We start from the raw sequence: 15,063 nt of genomic DNA, 5'->3' as shown, positions 1-15,063 counted from the left end.
TTGGGTTAATTTTTCTAATTTTATATCTTGTCCGATTGGTTTGGGCCTTGTAATGGGCCAGAAGTGTCTAACTTGTCGGTCCAGTCAGAATTTAAGCTGTGCTTGTAACTAGGAAGGGGGAAAGAAATGAAAAAGTTTAAGACTGAAACAAGTTATAGCACAATACATCAGAGGGATAATAAAGTCGTTGGACGCAAGCTATGCTATTTGCCAAAAATAGGAATGAAGCTCTTTTCAAGTTAAAGCCTTACCCAAACGGGAGCATGGGCTTGCTGGAAAATGTGAAGAATATTTCTAGGACAACTGTTAATGGGTGGAGCTCCTCTAAAAGATTGAATAACTAATCAAAATAACTATTAGCTCTGCCTCTCAAATTAAAAATAGTCGGCGAATGTATAAGATATATATATCGTTAGACAAAACGTAATCAACTTCTAATTATTCAAAAAAAATTAAAAGTTTCTCGGACCAATGTTTATAATTGTTTCCATCTAAAGGCTCAAGCTTTGACAGATCAGGAAGTGTTTTGTTCCAAGTGGTAGCCATTAGTCAATATTATATGTAAAATCGCTTTCAAATTGTAAGGAAAATGAGTAAATAATATTGACTAAGAACAAGAAGGAAACAAGAACAACTTATCAAAAATACCGTGTCGTGGCAAGTCACTGCCTTGAAAGCGATTTCGGCCCGACTGGGTGCAAATCGTTAAGACCAATCGCTCCCCAAGGCTCCACAACACCTCCAAACATGTGCACTCGTGGCTGGAAGTTTAGAATTTGCACAAAACAGTTACCTAGAAAGAAGAGAAGATAAAAGTATTTTCTGTGTTAGATAATTCACAAAGAAGACTGGCTTTTATAGGTAAAGTTGTTGGACAGTTACAAGAAGTTTAGACAAATATTATATGAAGGACAATGAAGAAGAACAAAGCACCCACAGATTTTTCAAAACGATAAAAAAAATCTACATTAGAGCCCAAATAAGGCAAAACCGTAAGAGTCAGCCATTCAATTGGCACAACATAAGCTAAAGATTGTTGGCCAAAAAAACTTAAATCAGCTTGTCATCAATTGATCATCCGCTATTTAGATATACTTAATACGAACAATAGGCTTCATACATATTATACTGTACATAATTGCCAAAACGATGAAGAGAAATGTAAATTAGAGTCAAATAAGGCAAAAGCATAACAGCCAGCTCTGCCAATGGTGCAACAAAGCAGTAGTAGAGTTTTGCTAGTGTTGAGATATGTTGATAAGTGAGAACAGAATTTTATATATTTCTACAAAATCACATCAGAACCTGGGACATATCCATTTTCCACAAACCCCAGAATACTTCCAGAGACAACTATGAGAAATATGCATACAGCAATTGAAGACATGACACATCCTTTAGAAAAATATATAACACATAAAATATATTGTCACCTCTTAAGCATATTGTCAAGCGCTTTAGCTACATCAAAGTTCTCATTTGTTTAAAGGAAATATTATTAGGTACTCTATTCTTTATAGCTACCAAAATAAGAATGCATCAGAGAACTCATACAATGATAAGAACACAGATTGTAGGATAAAATGTAAGTAAAGAGCAACTATTGCATTAGTTTTGACAATCAGCTAATATTGTCACAACCCCAATTTCCCTCCGTAGAATGTCGTGACGGCACTTAGTCTCTAAGATTAGGTAAGCCTAACACTCACTGAACTAATAGAAAAATTCAACCATCAAATAATAAATATGAGATGAAAATCTTTATAAAAAACTCACAATTCCCAAAACCAGTAGTACAAGTTATAAGCTCTACTGAGTTTATCACTTTGTAAAGTTGACAATCGCCTGAACTTATTTATCATGAACCTCTAATACAGTAATGTATACGGTCGAAATAGATTTCGGCCTCCGTACGTTTGATCGAGTTTGAATGGTAAGCGATCGAAGTGAGAACTCGAGACGAGTTTCGAGGATAGTGCAAACAAGCCTCGAGCTCCAAGATCGATCGATGAATCGGCTCGGTATCATTATCAAGCACATGACCAAATCGAACCGCAAAGTAAAGAGAAGGTTGTCGGAGATACACAAACCGATTGACACTCACCCCGAATGTCGAACTCAAACTCAAGGCCGAGGGCTCGACCCAATATCGAGCTCGAGCCAGTATCGAGCTCGCAGACAGGAGTCGTTGCAACCGCACTAGGGGAGAGAATCTTGGAAGGAATCGAGGAAGAGACAATTTATCATGGGTTCTCCACTATATATATATTTTATTATAAATAAAGTAAGATCTCTCTACTATAAAGGGAAAATCCTTGTAAGCACAAGCACGTTGACACATTGTAAGAAAAGACTACTTCTATTTGTTGAAGAATAAATCTCTTAAGCCTATTTTACTCAGCATACTCACTCTTCTAGTTCAACAATTTATATCCCATTTCTATAGCCAAGAATCAAAATATTTCCACTTCTATGTATACGATTTACCTTGAATTGGTCAAAATATGCGGAATTTCTTACTTTTCGTGGAGGATTAGATCCTGTAACTGGGTATATCAAGCTATATCACATATCCTTTGAACTACTTATAAATTTAACTATATCCGATTTTTCGGGTAAACAGATTGGAGCCCACCGTGGGGCTAAGGATAACCGTGGTTGTTTGATACAAATCCGCAATACGCACCAGTTTAAACTCCGGATCAGCAATGGCAAACCCTCGATTCATGGCTTTACCTATCGACCACGAAGTCGGCCTTCAGGAAGAAACCAACAACTTGATACCCAGGGCCGGAAGGCCACTTAACGATGTCACTGAAGCTCGAATCGAAGTACCTGAAATCCGAGTCGAAGTACCACTAGATGTCAATTCACAAGTGGTTCTGGAGGCGAACCAACGTTCCGAACCAGAAAAAAACATTCAGGGCGGTACTCGATCCATGGCTCAAGACGCCCATAACGTGGAGGAGATCGAAGTCAACTTACATATGATCTTCGAGATGTTACAAGCCCAGCAAATAGCGATAGCTCAGTTGCAGAGCCAAACTCAGATACAAAGCAGGCCGGAGCCCGATCCACTTCGGGAAATCACCCACAGAACGGAGCCAGTCATAGTGAAGTCAAACGAGCAAGAATCGGGGACTACTCCCAAAATTACTAAACTGCTTGAGGAACTCACAAAACGAGTCGAAGCCAACGATAAAAAAGTAGAAACATATAATTCCAGGGTCGATCAGATCCCAGGAGCTCCACCAATGATAAAAGGGCTGGATTCGAAGAAATTCATCAAAAAGCCTTTTCCATCGAGTGCAACCCCAAAACCAATCCCCAAAAAATTCTGTAATTCTCAAATATAACGGTACGACCGATCTCAACGAACACGTCACCTCTTACACTTGTGCCATCAAGGGTAACGATTTGGAAGACGACGAGATCGAATTCGTGTTATTGAAGAATTCGGAGAGACCCTCTCGAAGGGAGCGATGATTTGGTATCATAATTTGCCCCCAAATTCCATCGATTCTTTTGCCATGTTAGCGGATTCGTTTATAAAGGCACATGCTGGTGCCATAAAGGTTGCAACAAGGAAATCGGACCTCTTCAAAGTAAAGCAAAGCGGTAATGAAGTGTTGAGGGAGTTCGTGTCCCGATTTCAAATGGAACACATGGAATTGCCACCGGTCACAGACGACTGAGCCGTCCAAGCTTTCACCCAAGGGTTGAACGAGCAAAGTTCAATAGCATCATGTCGGCTGATGCAAAATTTGATCGAGTATCTGGCAATAACTTGGGCGGATGTACACAACCGATATCAGTCAAAAATCAGGGTCGAAAATGACCAGTTGGGAGCTCCTTCCGGATCCCTGCACCAGAACAGAGCAGCTATTAAAAACCAGAGGGATATCGACAGAAAACGAAGGTCGAACAAAGATCGATATCGACCGTACGTGGCAGATCTAATGAACGACGGCTCAGCACCCAATTCCGCTCGGAACAATTGAAGGAGTGATCGAGGACAAAATTCTCGGGGACTTATGACCAAGAGTGGCTTCGATAAATATGGCGATCCTATAGAGGCACCTCGGCTATCGGAGTACAATTTCAGCGTCGACGCATCGGGCATTGTATCGGCAATCGGAAGAATAAAAGATACTAGGTGGCCCAGACCCATGCAAACCGACCCTTCCCAAAGAAACCCGAATTCTATGTGCAAGTATCATGGCACGCATGGCCACAGGACCGAGGATTGCAGACAATTAAGAGAAGAGGTAGCCCACCTATTCGATGAGGGCCACCTTCGAGAGTTACTCAGTGACCGAGCCAAGAATCACTTCATAGAAAGGGATGCCAGCAAAAAAGATAAACAAGAGGAACCTCTGCATATCATTCATATGATCATCGGTGGGGTCGATACTCCACAGGGACCTGTGCTCAAGTACGGCAAGGTACCGGCCACAGGGGAAAAATGAACTCGAGGTTATGTACCCGAGGACACTTTATCGTTCGGAGTTGAAGAAGCCGAGGGCATCTCTCAACCTCACAACGACGCTCTGGTAATTTCTATCCTATTAAATAAAGCTCAAGTTAAGCGTGTTTTAGTGGATCCAGGTAGCTCTGCGAATATCATCCGATCTTGGGTAGTGGAGCAGCTCGGTTTGCAGAATCAAGTCGTGCCTGCAGCTCGGGTCTTGAACGATTTCCATATGGCCAGTGAAACGACTAAATGGGAGATTACTCTACCAGTGAATGTAGATGGAACCATCCGAAATACCAAATTCCACGTAATCGAAGGGGATATGAGGTACAATGCCCTACTCGGAAGGCCTTGGATCCACAATATGAAGGCAGTGCCTTCGACCCTCCACAAGTAATGAAATTTCCTACGTTGGACGGCGTGAAAACAGTATACGGGGAGCAACATGATGCAAAGAAAATGTTTGCGGTCGATGAGGTAACACCGATACCAACGCTATTGGTCTCGGAAAGATCGAGCACTAAAGATAGACGAGAAACCAAATAGCAATCACAGCCACCAGTCTCGACCGAACCGGTGGAACAGGAAATAGAGGGTGACGAGGAAGAGTTTCTGACACCTCGAGTTTTCATCATCCCCGACGACTCTGAAGCCGCCAAATCTACGATCGAAGAGCTGGAGCAGGTTATATTAATCGAATATCTGCCTGATAGAAAGGTATACCTGGGAACAGGATTGACCCCCGAACTCAGGGAAAAACATATTCAATTTCTTATTGATAACATAGACTATTTTGCTTGGTTCCATTTAGACATGGCAGGGATCCCACCGTCGATAACAATGCACCAATTGAGCTTGGACCCCAGGTTCAAACCGGTGAAGCAAAAAAGAAGACCTCAGTTCGCGGTAAAACATGCATTTGTAAAGGATGAGGTAACTAAACTTCTCAAAATAGGGTCAATTCGGGAAGTAAAATATCCCGAGTGGTTAGCCAACGTAGTTGTAGTCCCTAAAAGGGGGAACAAACTTAGAATGTGCGTAGATTATAAAGATCTAAACAAAGCATGCCCCAAAGATTCTTTTCCACTGCCTAGCATCGATCGCATGATCGATGCCACAACCGGTCATGAGATCCTTACTTTTCTCGACGCCTACTCCGGGTACAATCAAATTCGAATGAACCCAGAGGACCAGGAAAAGACTTCATTTATCACCAAGTACGAAACCTATTGCTATAATGTAATGCCATTCGGGCTAAAAATGCAGGAGCTACTTACCAACGCCTAGTGAATAAAATGTTCGAACAACAAATAAGTAAGTCGATGGAAGTTTACATTAATGACATGCTAGTTAAGTCCCTGCGCGCAGAGGACCATTTGACTCATTTGCAGGAAACGTTCAAGATCTTAAGGAAATACAACATGAAGCTCAACCCCGAGAAATGTGCTTTCAGGGTTGGATCGAGCAAGTTCCTTGGTTTCATGGTATCGAATCGGGGAATCGAGATCAACCCAGACAAAATTAAGGCCATCGAAGACATCACCGTCGTGGATAGCGTGAAAGCAGTGCAAAGGCTGACAAGGCGAATAGCTGCCTTAGGCCGATTCATTTCGAGGTCATCAGATCGAAGCCACAAATTCTTCTCTCTATTCAAAAGGAAGAACGATTTCGCCTGGACCCCGGAATGCCAACATGCACTAGAGCAATTGAAGCGGTACCTATCGAGCCCACCACTACTTCACACTCCGAGGATAGATGAGAAGTTGTACTTATACTTGGCGGTATCGGAAATCGCGTTAAGTGGCGTCCTAATTCGAGAAGAGCAAGGTACACAGTTTCCCGTTTATTATGTAAGTCGAACCTTAGGGGAAGCAGAGGCTAGATACCCTCACCTAGAGAAATTAGCACTTGCACTAATAAGCGCCTCTAGAAAGTTAAGACCATACTTTCAATGTCACCACATATGCGTTTTGACCACTTACCCACTTCGCAATCTTTTACACAAGCCCAAACTATCGGGTCGATTGGCCAAATGGGCCGTCGAACTCAGCAGGTACGATATCGAATATCAACCCCGTACGACCATCAAGTCCCAAATTTTAGCGGACTTCGTGGCCGATTTCACGCCAAACCTCGTACCCAAAGTTGAAAAGGAACTCTTGTTAAAATCGAGTACGTCGTCGGGGGTTTGGACCCTCTACACAGATGGTGCTTCAAATGTGAAGGGGTCCGGACTTGGCATCGTACTGAAACCTTCCACAGGTGGCATTATTAGACAATCCATCAAAACCACTAGATTAAATAACAATGAGGCCGAGTACGAGGCCATGATAGCAGGTCTCGAGCTAGCTAAAAGCCTGGGAGCATAAGTCATTGAAGCCAAATGTGACTCTTTACTAGTGGTGAATCAAGTAAACAAAACTTTCGAGGTTCGGGAAGATAGGATGCAAAGGTATTTGGACAAATTACAGGTAACTCTACACCATTTCAAAGAATGGACCCTACAGCATGTGCCTCGAGAACAAAACTGTGAGCCCGACGCACTCGCAAATTTGGGGTCGTCGGTCGAGGAGGATAAGATCAACTCGGGGACTGTCGTTAACTCTCGAGATCTGTAATCGAGGATGGACATGCCGAAATAAATTCCACGAGCTTAACCTGGGATTGGAGGAATAAGTATATTGAATATTTAAAGAATGGAAAACTCCCATCGAACCCTAAAGAATCGAGGGTTTTACGAACCAAGGCTGCTCGATTCACGCGGGTTGAAGATGGATCATTATACAGAAGGAAGTTCGACGGACCACTGGCGGTATGTTTGGGACCAGGAGACACCGATTATATTCTACGAGAGGTCCATGAAGGCACTTGTGGAAACCACTCCGGCGCCGAACCACTAATTCGCAAAATCATCAGAGCAGGGTACTACTGGGATAGCATGGAGAAGGACACTAAGGAGTTCGTTCGAAAATGTGATAAATGTCAAAGGTTTGCACCGATGATCCATCAACCCGGAGAGCAGCTTCATTCGGGCATTTCTCCATGGACATTCATGAAATGGGGAATGGATATCGTCGGCCCTCTACCATCGGCCCCAGGTAAAGCTAAATTCATTTTGTTTATGACTGACTATTTCTCTAAATGGGTTGAAGCATAGGCGTTCGAAAAGGTGAGAGAAAAAGAGGTTATAGATTTGATCTGGGACCACATCGTGTGTCGATTTGGGATACCAGCTGAAATAACATGTGACAATGGTAGACAGTTTATCAGCGGTAAAGTGACGAAATTCCTCGAAGACCATAAAATAAAAAGAATACTGTCTACACCATATCATCCTAGCGGGAACAGACAGGCCGAATCAACGAACAAGGTTATCATCCAAAACATAAAGAAAAGATTGAACGAAGCTAAAGGAAAGTGGAGAGAAGTTTTGCCCGAAGTCCTTTGGGCATATCGGACAACATCTAAATCCAGTACAGTAGCAACCCCATTTTCCCTAGTGTATGGATCCGAAGCTCTAATACCGCTTAAAGTCGGGGAACCAAGTGCAAGGTTCCGACATACATCGGAAGAATCGAACTACGAGGCAATGAATACTAGCCTCGAATTATTAGATGAAAAACGAGAGGCGGCACTGGTTCGAATGGCTGCAAAAAAAACAACGAATCGAAAGGTACTACAACAGAAGAACCAACCTCCGCCATTTCAAGGCCGGAGACTTGGTCCTAAGGAAGGTCACCATCAACACTCGAGATCCTAATGAAGGGAAACTCGACCCAAATTGGGAAGGACCCTATCAGGTCCTCGATATAGTCGGGAAAGGGTCTTATAAACTTGGAGCAATTGATGGAAAACCATTACCAAACAATTGGAACATATCGTTTCTCAAACGATATTACTGTTAAGGTATGATTTTATCCTCTATCATCTATATATGTATATTCGACACTAACTCATTGCAGGAATTCGACGAAAAATATCAAGACATATGGTTTCAAAGCACGTGTTGTACTCTTTTTCCCTTAAGTGCGGCTTTTATCCCAAATGGGTTTTTCCGGGAAGGTTTTTAACGAGACAACAAATTTGTGCTACTCGGGGACAAATCAATAGTATCCGAGGCTCCTTCATAATCAACCTCGAATACTATAGGGCTACCAAGCGAATAAATCAAGTTCGGCACAAGAAAGTCGCTCCATATCAAATTCATGACAGACATGGTCTCGATAGAGAAAAGTGTAATGACTAAATGGTCGGCTACCAAGCGAATAAATCAAGTTCGGCACAAGAAAGTCACTCCATATCAAATTCATGACAAACAGGGTCTCGATAGAGAAAAGTGTAAGGGCCAAATGGTCAAAACGAACCATGCCCACGTAGTTTTTCTCGAACTCTGGCACAAGATACAAACACATATGTAATGACTTATAAAGGAGAACTTCTTTTTCATATATCTCACATTATGAAAAGATTTTCCTACTTCATGATTCAAGCAGGCTTAAAGGCCAACCACCATCAAAGAGATTTTTGATACAAACGGTCATAAAAAGCCTACGGGCTAAGATATCCTGAGTTCGAGTTCGAAACAATCACTCACTCAATTATTAAAGCCTAAGGGATATCTTACTTCGAGTTCGAGCAATCACTCACTCGATCATAAAAAGTCTATGGGCTAATATACTTTGAGTTCGAGTTCGAAACAGTCACTCACTCAATTATTAAAGCCTAAAGGCTATCTTACTTTGAGTTCGAGCAATAACTCACTCGGTCATAAAAAGCCTACGGGCTCAGATATCCTGAGTTCGAGTTCGAAACAATCACTCACTCAATTATTAAAGCCTAAGGGCTATCTTACTTCGAGTTCGAGCAATCACTCACATGGTTATAAAAAGCCTACGGGCTAAGATATCCTGAGTTCGAGTTCGAAACAATCACTCACTCAATTATTAAAGCCTACGGGCTAAGATATCCTAAGTTTGAGTGAGAAACAATCACTCACTCAATAAAAACCTAAGGGCTATTTTACTGCGAGTTCGAACGTTCACTCAACTACTAAGCATGTGGGCTACTTTTATTTTTCGAGTTCGGACAAGTGCCCACTCGACCCCTAAACCTGTGGGATACTTTTATTTCGAGCTCGAGCGAGCACTCACTCGGCCGTAAAGGCTATGAAGGCCGAATTCGATGAAATCACCTAAATCCTCATGAAAACATCCGCAAGGCATGAATGAAATCTTCACGAAGCAAGTCAGCAAAAGAAAAAGATATTTGTATAAGATATACAAAGATGGTTTACATAAATAAATTCAACATAAAAGAAGCTAAGGGCTAAGCTTCTGGGTTATCATCGAGAGCGGTCCCTTCTCTACCGGGCTCCCCCCATCTTCAGACCCGCTCTTGCTACCATCATCATCATCATCATCATCATCATCATCATCGCCATCAGAAGCCAAGGCCTCAGCTTCATCTTCGAGTTCTTTAGCCCTTTTTATCTCTACAGCAAGGTCGAAACCTCGAGCATGTATCTCCTCGAAGGTCTCCCTCCGAGACCGACACTTAGCAAGTTCGGCAACCCAATATGCTTGAGTGTCGGCAGTATCCGCTGCCTCTCTTGCCTCCATTTGAGCAGCCTCGGCATCGGCCCAATACACGGTAATGGACTTATAGGCCATGACTTTCGACGACTCAACCTCCGCCTTGGCCTCAGCAAGCCGTGTTTCGAGCTCCTCGATCCTCTTGGCCTGAGCCGAACCCTTTTACTTGGCGCTTCGAAGCTGAACATCGGCCGATAATAATTTGGCCAAGATGGGTTTTTTTTCTGCAACCAGGCGATCGATAGTCTCCTTCCACCGGTCACATTCGGCCTTGATTTGATTGACTTCTTCCCGAAGCCACCCGATCTTTTCAACCTTTTGCTGCAGCTGAGATAGTGAAGGGTTAGCTTCCACAGTTGGGTCAAACCCATACTCTAACAGAACGAGGATCACCTGTTTATCTAGTTCGGCCTCTTCTTCACGAGCCTTAGCCAAATCTGCTTGGAGGTCCTTTATAGCCTCGTCCTTTTGGCTGCAAATAAGCCGCAAAGTATCTCTCTCCCCCGAGACCCTCCGAAGCTCGACCTCACACCGGCTGAGGTCGACTCAAAACCTGCTAATGGCCTACATAATAGGGAAAAAACACAAGACAAGTTTAGAAAAGAAAGAAGACACCAAGCACAGTAAAATGATTACCCGAGAAATGAAACGTCGGGCCTCTTCTAGGAGAAGAGAAGCGCCAGTAACGTCGGAGGCATCATCGACACCAGTAAAGCAATCCCGAAAAGGGTCCCTTACACTAGAGCCTCCGCCCATATCGGGGGTCTTCAATTCTCGAGCTTCCTTTAACGCCTCCTCAGAAAAGATCGGAAGAGAAGGCAAATGACCCACTATCATAGTCCCAAGCGAATCGCTTGGGGCGCTCTGATCGAGACTCGAGGAATCGGAACCGACCCCGACCGGTATAGCCGTCATCGGCTCAGAAGGTCTGGCGATCTTGACAGTTTTCGCAGATCGGATCACCAAAGTCGAGGCATCATCTTCTTCTTCTCTCAGTCTCTAGACCGAGTCCGTCGAAAGAGTGATTTCCTTCCTCCTCACCCTTCGAGTTTTGGGCTTGGGGTCTTCTGACCGAGAGACAACTTTTCGCTTCTTATCTTTCCCCGGTTCCGGGACCGGGGACTTAGTTCCTTCCTCACCACTCGAAAGCCTCAAAACGGTGTCCTTTGTTACACCTCCATGAAAGGAAATCGGTAACGAATGGAGCGTAAAAACATTTCAAAGAACACGAGAAGTGACCCTTACCGTGATTCTTGGCCTCCCATCTACCTTTTGCCAAATCACGCCAAGCGCGTTCGGCATAAGAGGAAGTCGAGGCTAACTTCCGAACCCAATCCTCGAAGTCGGGTACCGTTTGTGGCATCCAAGGGGCAGCTGTATATCGGAGAAAGATATCAGATAGAATCAGAGAAAGATACAAAAAAGCAATGCCTTATGAAAACCACTTACGGTCAAAATTCCATTCCTCGGGGAACGACATATTCTCTTCCGGAATGAGGTCATGGGTCCTCACCCGAATATAACGGCCCATCCAACCCTGATCCTTGTCTTCGTCGATGCTCGACATTAAAGCTTTCGATGCCCGACGATGAAGCCTGATTAGTCCTCGAAAGATTTGAGGCCGATACAATCGTATGAGGTGATTTAGGGTGAAATCCAGGCCCCCCGGCCTTGTTGGAGAAGAAGCGACTTATTGGAGAAGAAGCGAAGTAAGGTCACTATGCGCCATAGAGAAGGATGAATTTGACCGAGAGTAACCTGATACCTTTTGCAAAAATCAATTATCACTGGGTCGGCGGGACCCAACGTGAAGGGGTAAGTATATATACTTAAAAAACCCTCCACATGAGTGATGATGCTCTCTTCGGGAGAGGGAATTTGCAACACAATCTCGGGACCCCAGTTGCAGTCTTTCCTCACAGCCTCGAGATGGCCCTCTGTTATCGAGCACATGTACATTGACACATGCTCATATTGACCCAAAACCGACAAAGGATTCTCAACCTTAAAATCGATCTTCAGAGTAGACGAGCCAGGAACATACTCATGGGGAGGCGGCTCCACCGGCGCCTTGTCGCCGGACGGTCGTGAAGAGGAAGCTTTCTCCTTTTGAGGTACTATTTTTGAAGTTTTTGCCATTGATGTAAGAGAAAGAAAAGGAAAGGAAGATGAAAGGTTTATGAAGGTGGCTCTACAAGCGGCAAAGTAGAGGCAGAAAGAGTAAGAAAATTTGGGAGGTTGGAGATGTAAAAGTGGTAAATGATAAATGAAAGAGCTATTTATAGGTTTATACCATGGCGGTTCAGTATCAGCGGTGGCCGACCACCATATGACGTGCATTAAATACCTTGAAAGACTAAATCAACGGGACAACTATCACATACGTCACGATCGAGCCCAGTGAAAACGTCAGCTTACAATCCGATCGGGCCGTCGAAAATTATATCATTTCTCACCACATTCTTTCTGAGAAATGAGGGGACTATCTGTATACGGTCGAAATAGATTTCGGCATCTGTACGTTTGATCGAGTTCGAATGGTAAACGATCAAAGTGAGAACTAGAGACGAGTTCCGAGAATAGTACAAACAAGCCTCGAGCTCCAAGACCGATCGAGGAATCGGCTCGGTATCATTATCAAGCCCATGACCAAATCGAACCGCAAGGCAAAGAGAAAGTTGTCGGAGATGCACAGACTGATTGACACTCGCCCCGAATGTCGAACTCAAACTCAAGGCCGAGGACTCGACCCAATACCGAGCTCGAGCCAATATCGAGCTCGCAGATAAGAGACGTTGCAACCGCACTAGGGGAGAGAATTTTGGCAGGAATCGAGGAAATGACAATTCATCATGGGTTCTCCATCATGGGTTCTCCACTATATATATTTTATTATAAATAAAGTAAGATCCCTCTACTATAAATGGGGGAATCCTTGTAAGCACAAGCAGGTTGACACATTGTAAGAAAAGACTACTTCTATTTGTTGAAGAATAAATCTCTTAAGTCTGTTTTACTCAGCATACTCACTCTTCTAGTTCAACAATTTATATCCCATTTCTATAGCCAAGAATCAAAATATTTTCACTTTTATGTACGATTTATGTCAAGCTATATCACATATCCTTAGAACTACTTATAAATTCAACTATATCCGATTTTCCGGGTAAACAATTAATATTATTTTATGAAACAATATACTAAATACAGATATGTGCTCTTTCCTTAACCAATCATACTATATTAGTAGAAAAGATTAAATTATTTTCTAATTTTTAATTAAATACCTATAAGAGTAATGAAATTTAAGAGATTATTACTGAATATGATAAGTGGTTTGAAGGGGGTAGGGGAGTGAGTCGAGGAACTAATTCAATTTTGGAATTTTGGCAGATCTAATCCTAATGAGGCAAAGCAGCTTCAATTGACAATTTAACGCAACTACATTCATAACTCTCGTAATTGCCTTTGATCTAGCCACCCCATACCCACTCGCGTTATTAGTCCCTAATTGAAACATGAAAAACCTAAGCTAATTGGTCCCCTTGAGGAACGTACTGTACTTTGGTAATTTTGCACTATTTGCTAGAAACAAATAAGTTTAAACAAACTTATCCCTGTAGTAAATCATTATGAACTCCAACTAATAAAGCTTCTTGAATGAGATTCTAATGTCTAACCTCGTTGAAATAAGAATTTTGATTTGACTGTTCCCGTGTCAAACTCTATCTGCCTTCACGAAATCTCCTTTCCATCACTTCATAAACAGGATTCATTATAAGTGGGAAAGTAAAGAAAACGTATATGCAAAGTCCAATCCGCACTAAAGTACTAACCAATCCTCTCCCAAGATTAGTAGTGATCTTATCTTTGGTCTCTTTTCCAAAAGCAAAGTATCCCAATACCCCAAAAGAACCATACATCAAAGAAATGAAAGCTATCGACAAATCCAAAATTTTCCCAAATTTGTCCTTGTCTTTCATCTCTTCTTCCAAAAGGTAAAATCATTCCAACACCTTTAAAAGAATAAACAAATACACCAAGACTGTAGGAAAAAACATTGAACCCACCAAATGCTTCAAGAACAAGTCTGTTTTTAAGAAAAATTAAAACATCCTTAACCATAACTACCCCATAGTACCTAAATCAACATCAGCAAATATACTCAAAGGGGTTAAGTGAGTAATTGTGGGGATTGAATTCAACCCCAACTGAAATGGGAAACAACTGCAAATATCCCATTTTTTTCCTGGACGAATTACAGAGAATGATGGACGAATAATTTAATCAATTTAAACAATTTATATTCAGCAGCTATTCCGAAAATCAAAAAAAAAAACTAAAACTCACCTTATAACTGTACAATCAAGGCAAATAAACTGTCCAGGAAGAGAGAAGACTAAAAGAGACAAAGAAAATTGGAAGAGGAGGTGAGCAGCAATTGAAATTTTGAGGAAGAAACAGTGTAGAGACTGTGCAAATAAGAGTGTAGATGAGATGTTCGTTTGAGTGGTGTAAAGCAACGTGTCAAATCTTCGTCAAAAGGACGGGCCGAGATCAAGTGACCAAAATAATCAAGGCCACAAAACCAACCACCGTTTCAAACTGACAAATTATTCTTTGTTGAAGAAAATAGAAAACAGGTGCAACCCGAAAGTAACCTTGCAAAAAGCAGGGGCAACCAAAAGGAAAATCGCGCAAGGGCTGGAAACAGCTTTGCAACAACAACTTCAAAAGGGAAGTCTCCTCCAAAATTCTTTCCCGCATTCACTCACTCTTTGAAAAAATAAAGGTAGAAAAGAAGAAATAATGTTGAAAATAATTCAAAACTACGGTCTCTGATCCTAGTTGCATCATTTCCAACACAGGGTGTCCACTCCCTAGTTGATGCCATCATAATCTGATGACCTTCAAACATAGGGTTTCACTCCCTAGTTGATGCCAGCATAACCTGATGAATTTCCAACATAGGGCCTCTACTCCCTAGTTGATGCCAGC

At 42.4% G+C, this 15,063-nt stretch overlaps 1 long non-coding RNA gene across 2 annotated transcripts; it reads right to left on the bottom strand.

Annotated features, from left to right (window-relative positions):
* Nucleotides 1-206: 206 nt before the first annotated feature.
* On the bottom strand, nt 207-14,829 carry LOC142173264 (uncharacterized). Of its 2 annotated transcripts, XR_012702864.1 has the most exons (3): nt 14,416-14,697; nt 13,746-13,822; nt 207-793 (listed from the first exon to the last, which is right to left on the bottom strand). It is a non-coding gene; the product is annotated as an uncharacterized LOC142173264 (long non-coding RNA). The 2 variants fall into 2 exon arrangements; XR_012702863.1 differs by lacking the exon at nt 13,746-13,822 and having other exon boundaries at nt 14,416-14,829.
* Between the last annotated feature and the right edge of the window lie 234 nt (nt 14,830-15,063).

The sequence above is a fragment of the Nicotiana tabacum genome, chromosome 19, assembly GCF_000715075.1.
Source record: "Nicotiana tabacum cultivar K326 chromosome 19, ASM71507v2, whole genome shotgun sequence".
NCBI classification, from domain to species: domain Eukaryota; kingdom Viridiplantae; phylum Streptophyta; class Magnoliopsida; order Solanales; family Solanaceae; genus Nicotiana; species Nicotiana tabacum.
This window is presented reverse-complemented; position numbering and strand designations above follow the sequence as displayed.